This window comes from Amblyomma americanum, chromosome 8 (assembly GCF_052857255.1).
Source record: "Amblyomma americanum isolate KBUSLIRL-KWMA chromosome 8, ASM5285725v1, whole genome shotgun sequence".
Lineage (NCBI taxonomy): Eukaryota > Metazoa > Arthropoda > Arachnida > Ixodida > Ixodidae > Amblyomma > Amblyomma americanum.
The window spans coordinates 125,441,452-125,467,127 of record NC_135504.1 but is presented as its reverse complement, the minus strand read 5'-3'; the positions used below and the strand labels follow the sequence as shown (position 1 = coordinate 125,467,127).

Here is a 25,676-nt window from a genome sequence, read left to right as displayed (position 1 = left end):
GCAAATAGCGCCGTGTGGAAATGGTTTACTGGGCGTCAGACCTACACACACAATTACAGACAATCACTGTGCGAAAGCTAAACAAATCACACAGTCTTCGTGTGTAGGGGCGGGAAAAGGAAGAGCTTGACACGGGAAAGAACTCACCTCGTAGTGTGACGATTGCTACAGGACTCGCTGCCTCAGGGAAGCCCGCAAGCGTTTTAGGTATTTTAGGCGATCCCATGGCCATCGACCACGGGAATAGTACTGTGATGTTGATGCCTGCATCGGAAAGGAGAGTTTCAGAAGGTGCGGCATATCACGGCCCAGTCACAAATTTGCGTTAACCTTTGACAGTGTCTCGATTATTATCAACGCTTGTCAAGCTATCCACATTTCGATGGGAGTCTCTGGCCTGGTCGCCTCGTTCAGTGGACGTGGCGACTTTCGGCCTGCGCACGCACTATATACGGCACTCAGATTGTGGTACTGCATTGCGCTTCCAATTCAAAGCTTCAAGCGGTGCCGTCCTGCGGCTGCCATCCAGGTTTTGTTGTTAGTGGCTGTTGTCAATAAAATGACAATGGAAGAAAAAGATGTTGCAATTCGCGGCATGTGCCATCGAAAACGAAAGCACCTCTGTTGCGACTAGCGGGAATAAAAGGACAGGAGGAGGGAAGGAAAGAGAGGAGCGAGAGGATAAGAAACGATAGGAGTGGGGCGGCATTGTACAGTATGTACAAATAGAGGATGTGGTGATTGGAGAAGCACAGATGCGGTGCTCGCCGGTTATCTACGGGATGGCGCGCTCCGGACTGGACACAGTGCTACGTAACATCGGCTGCACCTAATGGGCACTGGACCTCCTTTGGACGCCCTGTGGACGTTCAGGATTTCTTCAGGGTGTCTGTTCTGCAGGACGTCCATGGAAGGTTCAGTGCCCATTGGGCTGTACCGCGAGCCACTTATTAGGGCGTCCAAGAAGCAGCTCAGGCCGGCGGCTACCTACTTGACCAGGCTAAGTGGAAAAGCCAGAAAAATTAGGGAGAAGGGAAGGGCAGGAAGAAGGGATGAAGGAGATTATATACATGATGAATAACGTCCCAAAAGAGCACTTCGGGCATGAGAGGCGTTGTAATTGGCAGCTCCGGATTTATTTCGAGCATTATTTAGGCCCGAATTCGCCTTAAAGGAACGCTTCCTCCATGGCAGGTATTCGAATCATTGAGCTCAGGCTTAGCAGCCGAGTGACAGAGGGAAAAATCCACAGCGGTGGGTGGACAGATGGACAAGCGGGTATTTCAAGACTGGCGTATGAAAGGAAGCCAACATTTATGGAACCACAGAACGCATGACCATAGAACAATCAGCTTTGATAAGAGTGTGGATCCGGTGACAAGGAAATCTACTCCAGCGATAACGCTAGCCTTCTTGTCTTTTTATTGCCGCCCAAACAGATCACTGCCAAAGAAAATATAAAAATAGAAGGGTGAAATTTGTTAGCAGCAAAAATTGCTTTCAAATGATTCACTAACAAAGTCACCTAGAACCCATCAGGTGAAGAGAGAGATAGGAGTAAAAGCAAAATAAAACAAAGTTGATTATTTAAAAAAGAAAATAATTAACAGGACATAGAAGACGTTCTCTTTTAGAATAATGTATAGGAATATCACTGAGAACGACCTAAAGTCGGGTGACGAGAGTGAAAGCGGTAAGCAATGTCAGTTGGAACAGTAAGTCCTTATTTGGCGGCCCACAACCTAGTCCCCAAAGCATCAGATTTGTGAATGTGAGAATAAACGCACAATACTTTTTTACTGCGAACCGGAGGCATCACCTGGCGTTCATGCTTGCAGGAAATCGACATCATGCTTCATGCTTTATGGGAGAGTAACTTCCCAAAGTGACTCAGGCGATGAGGAACGACGTGGTGATGGGCTCGGAAATTTCAACCTCATGGGCACTTTAACATCGTGGGAGTTTGGAATTGTGCTCTCGGTGCAAATGAGTCACTACTGCGCAGGGTGGAGCTTCATTGGCTGTGCAACTGGGGTGCACACGCCTGAACTGCGTAAATAGTGCTCCAATTGCGCCTTTCCGGTGGTGCCGCAGAATGCGCAACGGTTCTAGTAAAGTAGATATGAGAAATTTTAAAATTCTCGTAATAGCCATCAACCAATCATGTAAAAAAAGAGATTCCTTCTTTTATTTTTGTCAGTTTTCAGCATGTTTTGTCATTTCAACATCACCTTCAAAATGTCTAGCATGCTCAGTTGTACTAGGTGAATGAGGAAGTTGCTTTCATTCTCGGAGGGAAGTTCTGGTAGGCTTCAGGGGCACATTCTTGCCCGGTTTTTAGAGATATAGGCCACCTTTGCCATTGCAGTCAGCATAAAATAAATGCGCACATGCACCACTGGTCCAATGAAGAACAACGTATTAGCAGAACAACGCCGAACATTTTAGCTGTTTCTCAGACAGGAAGACACAAAAATGTCTAAGGAAGTGTTAACACAACTTGCTGTAGGCGGTCTTCAGCAGCTGCCTTTTTTGTTATCGTGTTGGCGATTTGATTTCCTGCTTTCTCTGAGGTGATGGCAGTTATTCCCGGTTTTCATGAATAGGAGCACGTCTTAATTTGGGCAGGTGTCGACGATCATTTCCGGATAGTTTGCGCCAAAAACGAATGCCAAGATTGCCAAGTAGAGGACATAGTACGCGCCCACTCTTCGGTATAAGAAAAATTCAGGTATTTACCTATGATATTTGCTTTATTTGAGCTTAACTGTAGATCTCCGTCAGTCTGGACAAGTTCACCGTATTGGGCCGTGCAGAGTGCGAGAAGGCAGCTGGACGGCCCAGGAAGAAAGGTGTGTTCATCGGTCGTTTCCATGACAACGAAGAAACTGCGCCCCTTCAGCACACCGGCGGCTGCGTTGGAAATTTGAAAATTTGTTAGAACATACGGCGAAATTTCATTTTCCTGTAAAAAGGAGAGAATAGCTCAAAAAAGGCGGGAACCATGCTTAGTGTAGCTTTCTAACAAATGCCACGAAGAACAGCGAGGTTCTGGCTGGTGCAGCCAATCTAACTTAGAGCAGTGGGGAGGTACCAGAGCCGTACTCGCACGGTGTCTACAGCTATAGCACACAAACGCATGCACAGGTGAGGACGCGGCTGTACCATATCCTCCACTGTTGTTGCATATCCCCCACGTATACCTCACTGGTACTTTGAAGGAGGCTGAAGAGGCCGCTGTTGCGCTAGCCATCAAGGGCATGGAGGCCCGGTATATACTGTCAAACTAAAACAGGGATACTAAATTTTGCTCACGGGAGAGTTCACGTCCCTGCATTTCGCATTCTGGAATCTCTCGCCGCACACCCGCTCGACCACATATAGGTCATATGGGTGCCCGCCCACTCCGGGAATCCCGGAAACGAGGCTGCCAGCGCTTTAGCCCGAGGTTCTCTCAATTGGGCACGGTTCTCACGGGAGCGCATGCATTCATTAAGTGAACTGTCGCAGGTCTGCAAAGATGAGCGTCGGCTCTATCACCCCACACCATCCCTCCCTCGACAATTATCACCAGACACTTTGGAGGTGGCTCCCAACACGTACCTTACCCTCCCCTTATATACACTCGCACTGTCACAGAGCCCCCACAAACCACTCCCGTACCCGCTGCCACCACCCCAAAGCCACTCTCCAGATATCCTTTTCCTCTTCCCAGCGGATCCTCCCTCGAGGTGCCTGAAGCACTTTAACACTTGGGAGGCTTGCGCGACCCTACTGCGCTCCGAGTACCCGGCCAAGCAAGTCATCGCCGCAGGCCTAGCTGCCAGTGTCATTAGCCTCCGGGTCATGAACGTTTGAGTGCAGTGGGGCTGTGCGGGAGCCCCAAGAACCTGCGTGTCCCAAACTCCACTGTTTAAGATTAAGTTTTCACCACCACCATATAACACATGTTTACTTAGGTCATATCCTAGTGGTCCGAAACACTATTCCGGAATTGACGGCAGCGTTGTGGGGTTCAATTGTGCACCAAGATATCAGACAGTTACTGCATCATTTTCTTTAGTAAAAAATGAGATTTCATTTTTCCTGTCTGCTCTGCGACGTCAGTTGCTCTAATCTGTGCTTCTTAACATCGCTCTTACGCACAGCGGCTTTGTGGTGATCCTTTCAATAGAGAAACTTACAGAGCTGTGCACCCCTCAGTCAAAGCAAACCACATCCATCCCATTCAATGATATTGTTACGTGCTTTGCACGCACGGGGGTTGATTCAAAGAGGGGACCGGTCGAAGCAGGATGGAAGCAGGAAGCCTAACAGCGTCCTTCAGCTCTCTCTTTTTCTTCCTCTTTCTCCGCGGGTCAGTCCTTCATCTTCTGCTTCTTCCGTCGAGGTTCTGTGGAAGCACGTTACATTTCCCTCCTCGCAGACGATGCCCGTCGGGCGAGTTAAACAGACCGTCTGGGATGGAATCGCTTGAGGCGGGCTACATGCACCACCTGAGATTGGCGTGACCGTCGACCACTAGCAGTTAGTCGTGCTATAACGTAATTAACGTCACTTATGCACTCCAACACAACAAATGGTCCAGTGTAGTGGGATAGCAGTTTCTGACACAGACCACGCTTGCGTAGAGGGGTCCACAACCACACAATGTCACCAGGAACATAAGAAACTTCTTGGTGTTGGACGTCGTAGCGGTTCTTGGAACGCTCTTGCGAAGATAAAATTCGAACGCGGGCAAGCTGGCGAGCTTCTTCAGCTCTGTAGAGTGTGGTCGCAAGAGAAGGTTCATCGTGGATGAAAAATGGTAGCATGGTGTCAAGGCCGCAGCGAGGCGAGCGAGCATAGAGCAGGTAAAAGGGGCTGTAGCCAGTTGTCTCATGTTGCGCGGTGTTGTACGCATGAGTGATGAACGGGAGTACGCCATCCCAGTCCTTATGATCTGCAGCGACGTACATGGCAAGCATGGTGGTGAGCGTACGATTAGTGCGTTCTACCACACCGTTCGTTTGGGGATGATATGGTGTGGAGTGGCGAAAACTGCAGCTGCTGAGGCGGAGAAGTTCTTCAACAACGTCCGCTGTAAATTGACGTCCACGGTCGCTAATGAGAACTGCAGGAGGGCCGTGCCGAAGAATGACGAATCGAAGTAAGAAGTTAGATACTTCAGACGCAGTAGCAACTGGTATCGCGGCTGTCTCACAAAAACGGGTTAAGTGGTCTACGCACACAAGAATCCATCGATTTCCTTTAGAGGATCGTGGGAAAGGACCAAGGAGGTCAATGCCAACTTGCTCAAACGGGGCTGTTGGAGGTGTGATTGGCCGCAATTTGCCCGGTGGACTTGAAGTCGGCAGCTTAAAGCGCTGGCATTGCACACAGCTGGCTACATAGTGCTGGATGGTTGAACGCATGTTAGGCCAGTAAAATCGTTGTTGTGTGCGGTGGAGTGTGCGTGTCACTCCCAAGTGCCCAGACGTGGCGTCGTCGTGCATCATTTCAAGAACTGTGATGCGTAGGCTTTCGGGTACGACAAGAAGCATGCGTGCTCCTCCAGAAGCGAAATTCTTCTTATAAAGCAAACCGTCGCGAATGCAAAAAGTATTCTTTACAGAATCTTGAGCGGCATCAAACAAAGAGGTTAATGTTTGGTCCTTGCGTTGCTCAGTTCGAAAAACTTGAAGATCGGGGAAGGCTTGTGAAAGTGACGACAAGTATTCATCAAAGTTGTCTGCGTCGTCCTCAGTCGTTAGAAGCGGCAAACGGGAAAGACAATCGGCATCTGAGTGTTTACGGCCGCTTTTATGCACAACAGTGAAATTAAATTCTTGTAGGCGCAAAGCCCATCGAGCAAGCCGGCCACAGGGGTCACGAAGACTCACTAACCAGCAAAGCGAGTGGTGGTCGGTCACGACGGTGAAAGCATTCCCGTACAGATAGGAGCGGAAGCGCTGTACAGCGAAAACAACGGCGAAACATTCTTGCTCAGTAACCGTGTAATTTCTTTCGCTCTTACTCAACGAACGGCTGGCATATGCTACCACGTGCTGATCGTGACCATGGCGTTGTATAAGTACAGCGCCGATACCGATACCACTTGCATCAGTGTGCACTTCAATTGGTGCAGATGGGCAGAAGTGGCGTAGGATGGGGCCCGAGGTCAAAAGAAATTTCAGATGCCGGAAAGCTGCGTCACATTCGCTGGTCCAATTGAACGGTGCATCTTTATGCAGCAAACACGTGAGTGGGTAAGCGATGTCCGCAAACCTAGCTATAAAGCGTCGAAAGTACGAGCAGAGCCCTAAAAAACTCTGCAGCTCTTTCACTGATTGAGGCACCGTAAAACTTTTGACAGCTTCAATTTTCTTTGGATCTGGTCGAACACCTTCTTTATCAACTAAATGACCAAGAACAATTGTTTCACGGTTCCCAAAATGACATTTCTTGGAATTGAGGATAAGGCCAGCTCGTTCCATGCAATCAAGCACAATATCCAGACGGCGGTTGTGCTCACTAAACGTTTTGCCAAAAATTACAACGTCGTCCAGATAACATAAACAAATTTGCCACTTGAGGCCACGCAGGATTGTATCCATGAACCGCTCGAATGTTGCAGGTGCATTACATAATCCGAAAGGCATAACGTTGAACTCGTAAAGTCCGTCTGGTGTAATGAATGCCGTTTTTTCCCTATCTGCAGCGTGCACGGGGATTTGCCAGTAGCCGGATCTCAAATCAATAGAAGAAAAGTATGAAGCGGAGTGCAGACAATCAATTGCGTCATCTATACGTGGAAGCGGGTAGACGTCCTTCTTCGTGGCCGTATTTAAGCGACGGTAGTCAACACAGAACCTCCATGTGCCATCTTTTTTCTTAACAAGGATAACTGGAGCCGCCCAAGGACTGGAGGATTCTCGAATTATGCCTCGCTTTAGCATCTCTTGAACTTGGTCATCTATTAACTTACGTTCAGTGGCTGAGACTCGATAGGGCTTCTGGCGTATAGGAGGTGCGGAGCCGGTGTTGATCGTGTGATGAATACGACTGGTAGGCGGTGGTGTTGAATCGTCTTTGGCAAAGTCGAACACGAACACGTGTTTCAGAAGGAGTTCCACTAGAGTGCGACGCTCGGTTGGGGAAAGAGCCTGATTAATCATAGCCTTAACTTGGGTCTCCATATCTCTTTTCACGTGCTGCTCACTGACAGAGTTGGTTAACGCCGCGACGAAACCTGACACACCTTCCTCGAAACGGGCGAGTTTGAGGCCCGGGGCAACACAGCTGGCTCTTCAGAGTGGTTCACTGTCCACAGCTCGGTACGGCCTCTCACCACGGGAACGACGCAACGAGGCACGACGATACTCTTCTTAGAGCAGGCGAGTGTCGTAGGCTCTACCACAGCTTCAAAAGATTCGCACTGATTGTGAATAGAGGAAACCCGCACGAATGCTGCAGAGAAAGCTGGTACAATAGTATCTTCTTCCACCGCAAATGCTCCAAAATCCGGTGTCGAGTTATCCACAAGAGCTGAAAGTAACGAAGAATTCAAAGCAACTTCTCCCGTACGACAGTCTAAAGTTGCACCACACTCTTGCAGAAAATCAATCCCAAGAATCACATCATGCGTTGACCGTGGTAGCACTGCGAATTCTGTTCTAAACGTTAGACCACCAATAACAACATCCGAAGCACACACACCAAGTGGAACCAAAGGTTCACCACCGACACCACGGAATAACGCTGCACGGTCACCACTAAACATTACTTTCCTACCTAAACGATTCTTAAACCTCAAACTCATAACGGATACGGTAGCACCAGTGTCCACAAGAGCCATTGTTTTCACACCATCAATAAACACTTCCAGTTTGTTCTTCAACATAAACACGGGCAGAGGTAGATTGGACGTCATCGACTCGCCGGCGGTTTCACCTCCATCGGCCGCGCCTCCTAGTTTCCCGGAGGCGGAGGGGATGCACGACGTCGAGGAGAAGGTGACCGCCGTTGGCGCTGAGGTGGCGGCGTCACACTGCGGTCAGATGCGGGTGATGAACTCCGCAAATTGCTCGGACGGTACGGGTCCCAAGCGGACGTTGGGGGTCTCTGCTGCGCGGTGTGCAGTTGCCCGTAAGTATTCGCCGGGGGTTGGCAGTCTTGAGAAGTTGGGAAACGACGGCGGCAATATCTAGCGATATGCCCTGCAATGCCACACCGGCAGCACAAAGGTTGAGAGCGCCAGCGACCGCCATAAGAGTCCTGGCGAACAAAGTCGCGACGTTGGCTGAAGCCAGGATCTCGCTGCTGACGAACCACGTCTTCTGGGTAGGTGGGCCTCCTTTCTGTCGGCTGGTGGCGATAACGTTGGGCAATGTTCCGATCATCCATGGGCAAAGTGCCGTTGAGTGGAGCCCACGGAGTCGACAGGGCGGCAACATCTTCCTCCGGTGCAGAACTGTGCCGCAGATATTGTGTGTGGCAGAAGGTATCCCGGGATCTGGACAATTCCTCGCGCACAATCTCTCGAATCATATCAGCCATAGAATTTGGAGAACTGGCTTCAACACTGGCTACAGAGGTGACATTGGCCAATCTTCCGAATTTAGGGGTGATTCGACGCAGCTTAAGAGCTTCAAATGTTCTGCAATGTTCTATAACGTCAGCGGTGGTGCTCAGGCTCTCTTTGCTAATCAGGAAATTGTAAACATCTTCCGCAATTCCTTTTAGAAGGTGGCCGACTTTGTCTTCTTCAAGCATTCTGGAGTTAACTAGCTTGCATAACTTTAAGATGGCTTCGATGTATGCCGTGCAAGTTTCTCCGGGTACTTGCGCGCGGTGAAGCAATGTCTGTTCCGCACGCTTCTTCTTTGCCGATTCATCCCCAAAATTTTTCTTTATCTCGGTCGTAAAGGTAGCCCATGAACTCAGTGTATCCTCATGATTGTCGAACCAGTCAAGGGCAGTGGCGGCAAGGAAAAACACAACGTTAGCCAGTTTAGTAGCAGCGTTCCATCGATTGTATTTGCTCACCCGCTCGTAGTGTTTCAGCCACTCGTCAACGTCCTCTTCAGGTTTTCCAAAAAATCTGCGGGGCTCTCGATAATGTGGCCAGTTGTTCGCTGTGGATAGCCCGGGTTGCTCAGCATTGTCGTCTCCAGGCATGTCCGATGGCAGTGGTGGGAAGCCTGCGAGTCTACGGCTCCTTCGGTAGATGGAATGCTCCGTGGTCGATACCCGGCACCTCTCACCAACCTGTTACGTGCTTTGCACGCACGGGGGTTTATTCAAAGAGGGGATCGGTCGAAGCAGGATGGAAGCAGGAAGCCTAACAGCGTCCTTCAGCTCTCTCTTTTTCTTCCTCTTTCTCCGCGGGTCAGTCCTTCATCTTCTGCTTCTTCCGTCGAGGTTCTGTGGAAGCACGTTACAATATTAAACACTGCATAAAAACACATTTCGATGCGCGTTAAAGATCCCTATTTGGCCAAAATTACTTTGCTGCACTCCTCTACGGCACTTTTTTCTCTCTCTCTTATTTCACGCCAATCTTCCTGAATTCCCTCATAACTACACGGCCTGGTTAAAACGTACACCGAAATCTCAGGAAGTTATTGTGCCGTTTCCTTACATAGAAGGCCACTACATGTTGTGATCAGATTCAAATTGCCTGGGTTAAAGAAAAAATGGCTCGCGGTTTAGCGTTTTCAAGCACCAAACATTGTGCGAAAGCATGGTTTTGGAGCAAAGGCTCTATTACTGCATGGCTCCCAAGACCTATCTTTATGCGGGTCGGACTCTGACGCGCAGGAGCGCGAGCAAACCTCGTGACTTGCCAAACAGAGGTGCACCTAGGCGCCCTGCCGGCACCGCCGCTTGGAAAAATTGAAAAATGGTTTTTGGGGAAAGGAAATGGTGCAGTATATTTCTCACATATCCGCGGATCCTGAACGCAGGGCAAAGTATGAGATACATCCTGAACCGCAAGGAATGAGATAAAGAAGGGAGTGAAAGAAGAAAGGAAGAAAGAGATGCCGTAGTGTAGGGCTCTGGAATAATTTCGACTCAAAGGCCGCATTAGTGCACACCGCACTATACATATAAGCAGAAATTTCCCTTTCCCATTCTTTTCAGGGAGTACTTATGCGTGAAAATTGTTTTTTGGGTGAAAGGAAATGGCGCAGCGACGGACACATGGACCGCACCTCAAGGAAGCTATCAAGGACGGAGTGAAAGAAGATTGGAAGAAAAAGTTACAACCACCTGGGATCTTTAACGTGCACTGACATCATGCTGCACACTGGAGCCTTAGCGCTTCCTCTCTATCAAAAACGTGGCCTCCGTGGTCGGGTTTGAACCAGGAAACTCCGGATCATTAGCCGAGTGCTCTAACCACTGAGCCCCCACGGCAGGTCTAATACTTCCACGTGGAAATTTCTTTTGCTGAGATATTGTTTTGTACTTTCGCTTGAAAATGCCTTTTGACAATGACGTCAGCATACATGCAGTATGTGATCCGTTCTTCCGTACGCAGCCCGAAGATGTTCATAAGATTTAGTATTGAAAGGTGACTTTTGTCCTAATATCTAATAAATTCCCCTGCATGTCCTATAGGTGCAATTTTGTTTTACCAACTGTTTATCCTCAGTATTCCGGATAGATTTTAGGCTAGAAGAGTTTCTTATACTAAGGAATATTGCCCTGAACCTCCCCTCAACTTTGCGGCGGCAAGACAGACCCGTAAGGGCCGACATTGGACTGCATTTGGCAATTGTATTTCTCTTGTACTCCTATGATTCATGTTACACGTAAGAGAGGCTTCACTGCCTCCTGTGTTCACTACTTCCAAAATAGAACACTTCAAATTTAAGTTCTCGGCTAGAGCAACATATTCAACGTCAATTGTTTCAACAGGTACTAAGGCAGCCGGTGGAACCATTGCGACCATTCCTTCCAAGTGCAGTGCTGAATCCTTAGGAACACTGAACGCACCTTTCTCAGCTGCCTCTCATATATAGCATCCTGCATGAAAAACCATTAACTTCAATCGCCGATGTCTTCTCTCTCTCACTCAACCAATGCCGAGTAAAGATGAAGCAATAGAGTAGCCCGTCAAGTTCAGGGCTGACAAGGCGACATAAAAAGGCCGCAGGAGGTCCCGCATCTGAAACGCCAGAGGCTCTCTGCAATGACGAAATATACTATAGCTTGCATGACGAAGCATAATTTACATTACTGATAGCACCATTTGTGCACGTCTAAACATTGCACATGAGTTGTCCGGAGAAAACAAGAGGTTGGGTTTTTAGTAATCCGGAGGATATCTAGTGAATACATGTATGTGAAGTTTTCGAAAGAATTCCGAGATTTAGCCAAAATGCATCAGATGCAAAACATGTAAGAACTGAATGGCACATAGAGCAGCACACAAGAAGTGTACATTTGTACAGTGTGTGCACACAATGCTATAAAATTTAGAAAACGCTTTTAATCAACGGTAAGCAGCATTTCTCACAAAATTAGCGTGATTATTTGTAATATTGGGCACTGCCCACTGATTTTATTGGTCGGTTGAGAGCAGTCGCTGCGACACAGGGATCGGTATTTGATTTTGCACCGGCGAAGGAAATTCATGCATCGCTGTTAAGTTACGTGGTGTTTATTGCTGACGTCGACCGATGGCACAAGTAAGCGACGTGCATGGAACTGCTCACTGCCTTCATCATGGGTGTGTGTGGGAGGGGGGGAGGTTACATCCCAAAGCGACTCAGGCTATGAGGAATGCCGTAGTGGAGGGCTCTGGAAATTTCGACCAGCTGGTGTTCTTTAAAGTTCACTGAAGTCGCACAGTGCAAGCATTGCTCATATGCAGAGCAGCGTAATGCAGATTAATATTTAAAGGGCAACTGAACGCTTTCCAATTCAATGAATTTAAAAGGGCTGAATGTTCTGCGAAATAAGCTGCGAAATCGTTTTGCCCCACCTTTAGAAATCGCGGCGTAATCGCCGAATAGAGCGGCATTGGAGTTGAGCTTTTTCTACAATGCACAGCGACTGCCAGAGAGTCCGATAACCACGTCACGTACGACGGTGCTATGTTTCCAGCGGTTGTTGCATGGAAGAAAAGCAACGCCATCCAAGGTGAAGCTCACGAAGCCTTGTTTGGCGGCATCAGAAGATGCACAACAGCATGTAGTAGAAGGTAGCGGACATATGATATTTCGGCAAAATGACGTCACGACGAGATTGCTAACACTTCCCTAATGCCATGAGGAGAAGACTGAACATCGTCGCTGATTTAATCGACGATTGCGCCACCATTGTAAATGCTAGTGCAAAATACCTTGCATGCATTTTCTAGAGGCTCCGTAGATTCAAATTCTTGAACAACCTTGAATTCTCAGAAAACTATTCAGCTTGGCTTTACCGTTAATAGGGCAAAGTTCAGCAAAAAAAACTTTGCCGAGAGCTCAGAAATAAAGGTGATGCAAAAGCGAAGGCGAACGAATTCACTAGTCATTCCCAAATGGCATTCTAAATGTCATTTCACGTAAAAAGTTGGCTCCGGAGCATCCAGTGACATGTGTTTGGGACGCGTCGCCTATAACAGCTCTACATAGTGGCTGGCGCTGAAGCCCTGTCAGACACTATTGCTTTCTGACTTGATGCCAAACCATCCGCCGAGTTGGGCCACAATTTCTTCTCCAACCAAAACGGGTGCTTCGTTACAATGAACCCATCACCATGTGCTACGCTGTTGGCATGACAGCTTTCGAAATGTGTCCACGAATCTGTATTAGATATGACTAAGGAACTGTCGTGCGTGTGCGCTTTTGCCTTTAATGAAGGAAATAATTGTGTGTCCGGATTTTGCTCCCAGTGGGTGGTGTGACGGCCATTTCATTTGCTCAATAAGCTGATTGTCTGCTGTGCAGGCCTGAGCGCTAACCATTCATGCGGTGCTTAGAACACAACCGCGAATGCAAGCACCGTGGGCTATTGGTGGTTTCTGCAAAACCGCCTCGAGAAGTGACGCCTTAGTTTTCAACCGCGGGATGCACAAGTCACCACATAGAGACTTTGCGAAAAATATATACTGCCCCAGTGGTTTGATTCCAAGACAAGTAGCGGTTCTTTTTAGCGCATTTAATGCTCCTAAGCTTTGCAGAGCTAAGGAATTAAGTTCATTCCACCTTTTTGAGATAAAGACGCCTGAGTACGCAAGAGGATCTGCGCTGTACTGCTCAGAAGCAGACCCTCACTGTGATGTACACTTTTGACAAAGTCTACTTCCAGAGGTCTACTACCAATGTTTAAAAGTATAATAGTTTAATGATGAAGGGCCCCACATGTCAGATGTCCCATCTTGACAACGCCTGGAGTTTCGACAAATGACGCAAAGCGGCATTAGGAGCAAGACATTTGTTTAGGCTGACAATACAAATACACTTCGCCCTCTTCTTCACAGCAAATGCCGCGAAACCATTCCTGGAAACGCACCCAGAATGTACCCATCCAAATGCCAAAGCCTATCTTGAAGCTGCAATGCATTGTACATAGACCTAGTCAGCTTTTAGTGCTCCACCAAAAAACGAGCAAGAGGCAAACCCAGCTAAACTGTTGGAATAAATTCACTGCATTCTACCCAATGCCCAGAAAGCATAGTTCAAAGAGAGCACCACTACGCTGACCCAGAACAGTACCGATACAACAAATGGCGGTCGCCAAAAAGAAGCAAGAGCCGACAAGGAGTGCAGATGCTGCCAACACAGGCTGGCAGCGCTCACACTTCGGAGCCACTTAATCGCAAATACAAACCATTCATTCTCTGTACTCCATGAAACTAATAGAGGGCTGCTGCTTGCTTAGAACTACTCACTCGACGACTGGTTGGCAGGCCTGGCCTGCCGTGCAGATGCGCGGGTGTAGCCTCCAGCGTAAAGCCATCACAACGTGTCAGGTGGGACCCGGCTAACAGGCGCTGCATGCGAAAAGTCAGGCAGAGTTGAATGAGTACCGGCACCACAACAGCAGTACATCAGTCACAGTGAATCTTAAGTTCGCGCACATTCACGTCCTGCCAAAGAAAGAGCGCACCTTTAATTGCTTGTTTATGTGTAAATATACGGTACAATTTGATCAGAGCCTACGGAGGATGCTCTTCCCCAAGTTATGACTCCGACCCCTGGGCAATAGGTTAACTAGGTACGCGGCCGGAGTCTCATGACCAAAAATAGAGCTATATCGACATAGTTCGATGCCTTCCCTTAGGTGCAATAGAAGCGCGTCCTCATTTCGCCAGGTGATCGACATGGCCATTTTCGGATACCTTACGCCAACAACGAATGCCTTGTTTGTAAAATAAAGAATATATTGTATGCAAACGCTCATAGTTTTATGAAGAGAGATTCAGGTACTTACCTATTAATATTTGCTCTATTCCAGCTTGACTGCGGATCCTCGTCAGCCTGGACACGTACACCGTAATGGGCCACAAAGAGCGCGCGTAGGCAGCAGGACGGCACGGGAAAAATGCAGCGTTCGTCGGTTGTTTCCACGACCACGAAGGAACTGCGCCTCTTCGGAACATATGCCGGTGTGTTTGAAATTGGGAAGCTTAGAGCATACGGCGAAATTTCTTTTACCTGTAAAAAGGAGAGCGTGTACCGCTTAAAAAGACAGGAATTTCTCACGAATGCACCAACAACAGCGAGGTCTTGGCTGGTCAGCCAATCTAGCTTGGTACAGTGGGCAGGTTCCAGACGCCTACTCACAAGATGTCCGCATATAGCGCATGTCCATGTTGGTCTGTGCCAAATGGTTCGAGTCACTAATTCAGAAGTGATGGTTGTGTTGCCCGGTTCGGGTGTTCACTGAGATATGTGAAACAGTGACTGCGTCATTTCAATTCCTCAATTGGAAATTGGTTTTTGGGGAAAGGAAATGGCGGAGTACCTGCCTCACATATCGCCGGACACCTGAACCGCGCCGTAAGGTAAGAGATATAAGAGGGAATAAGCAGAAAGAGGTACCGCCGTGCAGGGCTCCCGAATATTTTCGACAACCTGGACATCTTTAACGTGCACTGACATCGCACAGCACACGGGCGCCTTAGAGTTTCCCCTCCATCTAAACGCGGCAGCCGCAGTCGGGTTCGAACCCGCGTACTCCAAATCAGTAGCCGAGCGCTCTATCCAACTAAACTCTTCAACGACGGTAAAATAGTACACACGTTGGCGTCACCAATTTCCGAACGTGGCGCTGCGCGCATTTCATTGCTTCATTCCCATGGATGCGAATTTCTTCCAGAAAAAGTAAAGAAAGGCTTATAGTGTGTTTGAGGCAACCCGAACAGCCAATCATGCCACCGCACCACCGCGATGTCTGCCGTCAAAAGGGGTCTTGCAGGGACGAGAGTCCGAAAAGCGAATTTACAGTCCTCTTATACTGCCAAAACGTCCATATTTATGCATTTCAAAGCAACAGCTTCATTACGCTGGGTAAAGCCGCTGTTCGCGTGTCGTTAAATTTGTCCTTCCCAGAGCCAGAGATCACGATGTCGGGGGGCTCAAGTGTCCACCGAGATGTCGAAATCTGAGAGCTACTGCATCCTTTTGGCAAAAACGTTCCCGGGTTCGAAGCCAACCGCGGTGGCCGCGTTACGATTGTAGCGAAACGCGAAGGCGCCTTTGCGATGTCAGTGCACGTAAAAGATGCCCAGGTGGTCAAAAATATTCCTGAGCCCTCCACAACGGCACCTCTTTCTTCCTTTCTTCTCTTAGTCCCGCCTTTATCTCTTCCTTTACGCCTCGGTTCAGGTCTCCGCCGAGATGTGACATATACTAGTTCCTTTCAACGAGAACCAATTTTCAATTTTTTGGCAATTTTCTTCAAAAAACATGTTTTTGCGGGGTTGAGGTGTCCAGCGAGATGTCCAGATTTGAGAGCTACTGCGCCCTTTCCTTCTGTCAAAAAACTTTTCCCTACGTCAAAACACATGCTTTCACATTCCTCCACGTAACCACATTAGGTGCCCTCAGTTGCGTTTCGCCTCCATCGAAACACTATCGAGACGCTATTGCGGCCGGAGGGCAGTGCGCGCACGCGTGAGCGAACTTTGTTGAGCCTCTGTGCATTACTCGAACACACGGGCTTGACGTCCCGTCTGTTTTCCGTCAGGTAGTTACACGCAGTGACCGAACGCTCCGCGAGTTCTGCCTTGAACGATTCATAACTGGACGCCCCACTCCAGTTTTAGCCAACACAGTGCTGTGCACCTGTCTTTTAATTCCCCTAAAATTAAATAATCCCGCGCACAACTGGACACATTTCTTATTGTGTAAATAGTTTGCATATATTACTTCTCCCTCTTTCCTCTGTTCCTGTCCCCTCACCCCTTTCATCTAATCTCTCCATCATGCCTGCTATCCTTTATTTCCGCTGTCCCAGCTCAGGTGCTTCAGTATCGGTGGCAGATGCCGGGGCGAGCAAAAATCTTTTCCTTCCTTTTCACTATTATTTTAATAAAAAAACCACTACCACCACCTCCATCGAAGCAAGGCCGCCGCGGACAGTTTCGAACCCCGGTACTCTGGATTAGTACACGAGCGCATTAACCACCGTGTGACCTTGGCGGGTACCCATGCAGCGTGCGGAGAGAGAGAGAGAAAACTTTTATTTCTTTCCAAGAGGTTCGCGGGGATGAAGACTTCCTGGTCGTCTTGCTTGGGTGCTGGCGACTTGAGTCTTCAAGCAAGAGTGGGCCCTCAGTCCAGGGCTCCACTGAGTTGTGCCGCTTCAGTTGCGTGACGCTTTTAACGTTACAGACGCCAAGCCGCTGCCCCATACCCCTGCAGTAGGGTGGGTGCGCTACCTATTGTGTGCGGAACGCACTCAATGTTAGGCTCCAAGCCGCGTCTGCTTGCCCAATACACCAGAGCTTTCACCCTCTAACCAGGTTTAGCAGTAGTTGAACCGCAGATAATTTTTGTAATTTTTTTCAAGACAAGCGTGTAAATTGTTTTCAGTGCTAGGCTTAAACACGGATGCTGGTCCATGAGGATGAAATGGCTTTAAGGTGGACAGCATTGTTCGAATTTCAGTCGCCGGCGCCTTCAGCACATTGAACCAAAAAAGCCGTTGCGTTATGTGATAGTCGCGGACACTCGAAAGAATAACTCGCGCCGACGCGCGTGTGACAGAGGAAGTCGAACACGCAATGACCGGCTTCCCGTCTCGTAATGTGACGAAGTCTTTGAACGCACAAAGCGTGTCGAAGAAGCTACAGCTGCGACGCGCGTCGAGTGCCAGATCTATATTCAATGCATAGCGAACGCTTTGAACGCCGAGGAAAACGAGAAAAACGAGAGTTTCCGATGATGGCCTGAACGCCAGTTACCGGGCTAACTATTCTGCCAGAGACCTCCTGGGACATATTCTTTAAAGTCACGAATCTGCCTGCCCGGCCTCGTTGTCGCAGAACATTGGATGATTTCGCGTTGTAAGAAGGGCACAGTTGTCCTCACCTTGTACGATGACGAGTACATCCAGGGCCGGGGCAGATGTCTCGGAAAGCACCTGCACGTAGATATCGCTGCACGTAATTACCAAAAGTGATCCAGATTGTTGCCGGCCCTTCAATGAGTCCCCTCCTGTGCATTCTGAAGAAGGTGGTACGGGGTACTAGCCTGCGACATGGTCCGAACACAGTGGCGTCTTCCTGGACTGATGTCGTAGGCCAGACTGCTTCGGTGGAATGCCACGACAAAGCTTGTTTCGAGCAACTGAAATGTTCCCTGGCCACAAGATGTTTACAGCTATTTGATCCTGCGGGTGACATTATTGTCACTACGGATGCCTCATCCATTGGCTTGGGAGCAGTGTTGCAACAGACAAGGAATGATGAACTGGTGACGATTGCTTTTGCTTCTCGCAGGCTTACTTCACAGGAACAGAAGTATTCTGTAGGGGAATTGGAAGCCCTTGCTTGCTTGTGGGCATGCGAATATTGGAGAGTGTACCTTTGGGGCCGTTCATTCATATTACGCACCGATCACCAGGCTCTGGTCACACTCCTTAGTACAAAGGGAGTAGGTCGCCGACCGTTCCGGATTGCGAGGTGGCACGCCAGGCTGTTGGCATACAACTTCACGATTGAATTTCACAAGGGTGACAAGAATACTGTTGCTGATGCTCTTTCAAGGATGCCCCTTCCAGGTCGTGTGGAGGAAGAGGAAGAAGAGACTGTTTGTGTTGTCTCAACATGCATTACTCATGAAGAGTTTGTCATTGAAACGATGCAGGACCCGTTGCTGCAGCAGGTTATAAAGTGGGTGACATCGGCATGGCCCGCAGTGAAGATGTTGCCTGCCGAAGCAGTTCCGTTCTACCGGGTGCAAACTGAGCTCTCAGTCGTTGGAGACCTCCTGCTTCGTGGTGACAAATTTGTAGTACCTTCGTCCCTCGTAGCACGGCTTCTTGACGCAGCCCACGAGTCTCATCCGGGAATAACGAGGACAAAGCAGCGACTACGTGAGCAATACTGGTGGCCTGCTATGTGCAAGCAAGTAGAACAATTCATTGCATCCTGCGCGGTATGCCAATCTGTTGACAAGTCTGCAAAACCCGTGACACCACCTCTGCAGCCAGTTGCATTCCCATCTGCACCATGGCAGAAGCTAGGCATCGATATTGTGGGCCCTTTTTCCGAAGTGCCGGTAGATTGCCGTTTTGCCATTACAGCCATCGATTACTACAGCAAGTGGCCTGAGGTTTGTTTCTCAGCAAGGGTGACAACTGCAACAGTCATCTCCTTTCTGCGAAGCATCTTCAGCAGGGAAGGATATCCAGACGAGATTGTGAGTGATCATGGTGCTCAGTTTAGAGCCTTGGAGTTTGACAGTTTCCTCAAAGAACGTGGCATCGCTCATACGTATTCGGCAGTCTATCATCCGCAAGCTAACGGGCAGGTAGAGAGGTTTAATCGAGTACTCAAAGAGTACGTTCAAGTCTGCGCACAAGAACATCGGCCTTTGAAGGAAGCTATCACCGAATACCTGGGAGTCTACCGTTTCACACCGCATGCGACCACAGGAGTGAAGCCTTCCGTCCTTCTTCACGGCCGTCATCCCAGAACAAAACTTGATCTTGTAGGAGCGCCAGGTAAAGAGTTTTTTCAAGATCCGCAGGCAGCGATGAAGTCCATCCACAGCAGAGTAGCACAAAGGCAACAAGCAAGTAAGACTTACACTGACCGTCGACGAGCTGCAAAGTACTCTCCATTAACAACAGGTCAACCGGTGAGAGTCAAGTTGCCTGGTCACGTGCCTAAGGGCGCTCTGAGCTACTCGAGTCCATTCACCATTGTGGACCAATGTGGTCAAGATACCTACAAGCTCAATGATGGCCGCACATGGAATCGGAGTCGGCTGGTACCTTGCCCCCAACCAGTTCCACCACCTACAGTTCCGAAAAGTTGTTCGCCTGAATCAGCAAAACCACTTGGCGAACCACAGCAGGAGAACCACGACCCACCCCAGCAGCCATCTGTTCAGACGCCAGTTGAAAGGGACGTTCCAGGACTGAGGCATTCGACGAGACAAAGAAGACCACCAGTGTGGTTTAAAGACTATGAAAGACATTGAGTGTTTATTGTGTTTTTCCAGTGTTAGTTGCTAACTCTTTTGAGGGGGAATAATGTGGTATTGTATTCTGTAGTTATGTTTGTATAAACTAGGTGGCGCTAGGCATGCGCCCTATCTGGTCAGCTGACTCGCACATCTGTATATATATTCATCATTGAACTGGAATAAAAGGGGGGAGTTGGTTGAAGTATGTACGTGGCGGGTGCTTGACGTGGTGGTGCTCCGGCTGCTCCGGGCAGTCGGACCGGGCAGTTCTCCAACGGTACGGGATACAACACCCTCCTGTGCATTCTGAAGAAGGTGGTACGGGGTACTAGCCTGCGACATGGTCCGAACACAGTGGCGTCTTCCTGGACTGATGTCGTAGGCCAGACTGCTTCGGTGGAATGCCACGACAGCAGATCAAAAAGTGGTCACGTGCTCTCCAACTTCCTCTTCCTTTAATAATGTCCCGTGATTCCTTTCGCGCGCGCTTCCGTCTTGACAAGAAAAATGTTTTTGTTTTTTCAAGCGATGTTTATTGCCTCAGGGCATAAAGAATATGATATGAGAGATGAGGAGGATGCTTAAATAAATAAAAAAGGTGGGTTCATCTAAATAAATAAAAAAATGTTTTTTCAGGAAAGGAAATGACGCAGTAACTGCCTCACATATCTCGGTGGACACCCGAACTGCGCCGTAAGGGAAGATATAGAGGAGGGAGTGAAAGAAGAAATGAAGAAATAGGTGCCGTAGTGCAGGTCTCTGGAAAGTTCCGACCACCTGTCGAAAGCGCAAGGATATTCCCATAGTTGCAGAGCAGTGGAGAAAATTGTTCTAGAGGGAAAAAGAAAATGAGCAGTAACTGCCTCAGTTGTTATGCACCACGAGCCAACCGTGAGGGAGTGGAAGGTGGGGGTGAAAGAAGAGAAAGAAAAAGCAGTGCAATTGTGGTGGGCTTAAGAGGAATTTCGGCCCCCCGGGAATCTCTGCTGACATCGTACAGCACAGAGGCACAATTTGTGTTCCACAACAACGAATAAAATTGAAAATGAAAATTTGTTTTTGAGGACAGGGAATGGTGCGGTTACTGTCTCACATATCTCGCTAGACATCCGAACCGCGCACTAAGAGAACAGGGAAGGAATAAAGGAGGGAATACAAGGAGAAAGGAAGACGTGACGTGACGAGATTCACACGAGATTGCTTGTTCTACCATTTCACGGGAACAATCGGCCTGTAAAACTAATAGCACGATACAAAATCTGAGCACACGGTCCCGCAGAAATAAGAATGAAAATGCGTTTGTAGACGCACAGACACGTTTACAAGATTTCTAATTGTTCCGCTCTGCCTTAAAGGAGATCTACGTAGCTTATTTACCGTTCATGTAAAATCATCAAAATAGCATGACGTGCCTGAAGTGACCAGGCATTGCGGCGCTAATGATCTACTTTCTTCAATGCGACATTCCTAATGCACACCAACTGCTTTAATTGCATAAAATCGCAAATCAGAAATATAAATGCGTGGTTATCAGCTTTTTTTGATTACGTGGCATGAAAGCGAAAGTGAGAACGGGAACGTGTAATTTAATGTGAATATATTTTTGTCCAGAGCCGTGAGCCTTTCGTCTCTGACAAATATTGAACAGCCGCTGGTGCGGCAGACCTCTTCGTTTGATTTTGTATTTTTATTTTCTTTTACCATATTTTTCATGTTATAATAATTTTGGTTACAAGCAAATGTCCACAGTACTTAACACAGTGGCAGGCTAAGAACGATATGCATGGCAAAGCAGGCTGCACATTGCACTGCTTGACGCCTTCTAGGAAACCAAACCACACTGCAGAATTAAAGTTGAGGAGTTCTGTGGCAGGGTAAATGTCATGACCAGAAAATTTTTGAAATTTCCAGAACCACACGTTTGCTTGTCCGTGGTGTTGCAGTGTCTTATGCAATGCGTATAGCTATGACAATCGGACATATTCATCTCAGCGTCTCTCGTACAGTCTCTGTCGTTTGGCAGGCGGCTCTATGGTGTCCTCGCAAGATTCGGGAAGGCGGTCGACTACTGATACGGAGTTTCCGGGTTCGAACCCGACCGCGGCGGCTGCGTTTTTATGGAGGAAAAACGCTAAGGCGCTCGTGTGCTGTGCGATGTCAGTGCACGTTAAAGATCCCCAGGTGGTCGAAATTATTCCGGAGCCCTCCACTACGGCACCTCTTCCTTTCTTCTTTCACTCCCTCCTTTATCCCTTCCCTTACGGCGCGGTGCAGGTGTCCAACGATATATGAGACAAATACACCGCCATTTCCTTTCCCCCAAAACCAATTATTATTATTATTATTATTATTATTATTATTATTATTATTATTATTATTATTATTATTATTATAACGACATCCAACACCAGATCTATGTGGTCGTCCACCAGTGTGCATCATCCGTCCGTCTTCATCACTTCGCACAGGTTGGCACAAATAAAATTCTGGGAGCTCCGGCGCAGAATGGTAGCGTTGAGCTTGTCGCCGACGATGAGACTTAACGCCGCACTCTCGAAGCTGAGGTTTCCAAAGAGGGCGTCTTCGCACTCGTCCCGCAGAGTCAGCAAGCCGTACTTGTCAGGCGCCACCATGAGGGAGTGCGCCATGTTGTCGAGGTTCGGTGAACGTCCAGTGTAGATGAAGCGGAGCATTTCTCCAAACACTTCGTACTCGATGTCTGTCACGAAGACTTGCCCTTGCAGGTTCTCGAGCATGTCGTGCTGGAACATTGCTCGAAAAACTGGAGACCGGGACGCCAGTATAGCCTTGTGCGCGCGATACCTGCCGTCGCCCACATTTACAGTGACGTCGGCGCCGCTGCCACTGTCCAGGAGCCAGCCCATGTCTTCGGAGAGACGGCAGTCTGTGACACTCACAGTGGTCCTGTGTCGTTCGGTGTGCTCGTCGGAGTACTCAAGGAGAGTCAGATCGCAGCGTATTGTAAGCGAGTCTCCAGGCATAAGCTGCGCAGCTTCACTTTGCAGAGCGCTTCTGGTTATGGTACCCAGAAATCCGCTGCTTGCTAGCCCTTCGGTGAACGTTAGCACAGTCGCGGTGCTCTTGAGAGCATCATTGTTCTTCACATCGACGACACAGAACGTTGCTTTTCAGTCACGTTTTCGCTATCCTCGTAGTAGAGAAAAAAAGACAAGAATTGGCACTCCTGGTCATCGTCGTTGCTATCTTCTCCAGTGCGGAAGGACAGGTGCCAAGAACCATGCGACTGAAATTTGGAGCTAGCCATTGCTTGTCCGAGACGCTCCCAGCAGTAGGAAAAATTCTCGATTAGCCATATTAAGGAAGCCTTCGCGATTTTCCTCGTGGGGATGGTGTCGTCTTCAGGCAGTTTCATGGCGCACATCTTTGTATGCTGCGCGTACTAAAGTCCACGCTCACCAAGCAGATTGGGGATAAGGTGCGTTAGACCCTAGAGGATAAGGAGCTCTCAGCCGTGTCGCAAGGACCGAGGCTTGGTGTCTCGGAGGTCTTGAAACTTCGGCCGAAAACCTCCGGTGCTTTCGCCTCGCTTCTGCTTTTTCATTGTTGTTGTTGTTGTTAGTCTGTCAAAAGATGGCACATACCCACACTGGGGGATCGGCCAAGAATCGGGTGGCTATTCACCTGAACCCAGTTAACAAAAAGGAAAAGGACGTGGGAGCGCAACACCGGTGATATTTTCGTCATGAACAAAAAAGGGATGAGTGTTTTGATTTTAAAATTTAAGAATAATAATAAAGAGAGGGATTAAAAATTAATGATTTAGTCAAAATGTAATAATTGATAGAAAAGAAAAGGTTGGAACACTTAGCAAGGCTGTCGGTGAGATTCTATCAGGAAATTTAGAACAGCGGCACAAACAGATCTGTGGTTGAACACAAATGTAGTGGCGCCAAATGATAGCAAGAGCGGGCTGCTCAAACTAAGGCCAAGATGCTGCAAAAGCTCCTCCAGCAACCTTTTTCTCAGAGAGTTGAATCGGCGACAATACAGCCAAAATTTTCAATAGATTCAAGCTCACAGCAAAATGCACAAAGAGGAGAGAGCGCCAAACCCGACTTGTGTAAATATAAATTTAGAGGGGGGATGCGGCAGCGCAGCCTCGTCAGTGATACTTCAAGCTGCCGAGAGCAACAAATTTTCCTGTGCCAATAATATTTAAGGTGCTCATAATCCGCCGATGTTAAAAGTGATGTGTCTTGCGTGCTTAAAAACGCACGTCGCCGAAATCTAGATGCTGTAATATAGGCTGTAGCCGGGATGATTGGCCACACGGGGCAGCTGAGGGAAGCCTTTGCGAGATTATCAGCAATCTCATTTACTGTCACACTGCTGTGACCGAGAACCCATACTAAATGAACAAGGCTCAAATGCGGAGGAAGTAGGGATAAGAAAGTTGATAAAATGGCACCGTCAACATATGCAGCGAGGGACGAACACAAAGATAAAGAATCAGTAATTACTGACACTGCTGTAATAGAGGGGCTAGCTTGCGTAGAGCAAGTACAACTGCTAGAAAGTCTGCTTGAAAAATAGGGGTGAAATCTGGAAGGCGCAGAGAAAAGGACCAGTCTAAATGCGAGCAAAATATTCCCACACCTGCTTTTTCATTGCATTGTGATGAATCAGTGGCTATTGCTATATCTGTAGGTAGGGTCCTCAGATGATCTTCTAGAAGACCATTTAGAATACTCGGTGGCAAAAGGTTTGCATTTTTTGGGAATATGTCGTCGAAAACAATGTGGATAGCGGGCCCATTGCGAAGCGCAGGAAGGATATCATAAATGTTTACATCTAAAGGCTGAAGTAATCTTTGCACAAACACTACCTGAGGGGAATTGAAACGAGACCAGAGGACACCAAAGAAGGAGGTCGGCTGAGAACAGAAAATGCTTTGGGAACGGTGGAAATGGGATTCATAGATCCTGAGGTAAGTTCGCACCGTTAAAAATTGAAGTCGTGATAAGAGAGACGGAATGCGGGCTTCAGGGTACAGCACATTGATAGCCACAAATTTTGGAAGGCCAAGGCACATGCGAAGTGCTTCCCTCTCTAAAAGGACGAGAGGGCGAAGTTTATATGTAGCCGAGCCTGAAAACAACACTGATCCAAATTCCAAAATTGGCCTGACATACATTATGTAGACCATTAATAGCGCATCTCTGCGCATGCCGTACCGGTGATGACAATCTCCGTAACATGCCCACGGCACGAGCCCCTTTCGCCGCGACATGGTCAATGTGAGGTCGCCAGGTGAGTTTGTTGTCATAAATGACCCCTAGGTATTTTAGGGATTGAACCTGCGGTTTTATTTTTAACTGGCAAGTGAGAGAGACCACTACAGGAGTGAATAGAGGGAAAACAAGAGTGGCGCACTTGCAAACATTTAACTTCAGGTGTAATGCGCTCAACCAGTGCTCAAGTGTATTCAAATATGACTGCAACAGACCATACAGAGAATGTATATCCGGCGCAGCAGCAAAAAACGTAATGTCGTCCGCATAGACGTAAGTGCGTACATGGCGGTGGAGAGGAATTGAGCTTAACAGAATATTAAAGAGCACAGGAGAAAGAACAGCTCCTTGCGGTACACCTCGCGTTTGTCTGTACCTCTCTGAATGAACACCATTATGGATGCAAAAGAATTCACTGTTATGAAGAAATGCAGATATCCATGCAACTATATAATCTGGAAATTGAAGAGACTGTAGCCTATGTATCAGGATGGAGTGTTCTACACTGTCGTAAGCTTTGGCGACATCTAACGTAACCAAAGCCGCGACCAGGCGTTGACGACGAGCAAGGAGAATTCTGCTCTCAAGATCAGCATGTACATTCCATATCGAACACCGTGGCCGGAAACCGAGTTGGCACGTGCTGAGTATACTTTTGCGGTCCACAATGGCTGACACCCGAATAAGTAACACCCTTTCTATCAACTTTACCACGTTTGATGTTAAGAAAATTGGCCTAATATTATCCAATTCATAGCCTCCACCCTGATATTTAAGTAAAGGG

The 25,676-nt window shown here is 48.2% G+C and overlaps 1 pseudogene; it reads right to left on the bottom strand.

Annotated features, from left to right (window-relative positions):
- Positions 1 to 22,057: 22,057 nt before the first annotated feature.
- On the bottom strand, positions 22,058 to 22,621 carry LOC144102740 (speckle-type POZ protein pseudogene; annotated as a pseudogene).
- Between the last annotated feature and the right edge of the window lie 3,055 nt (positions 22,622 to 25,676).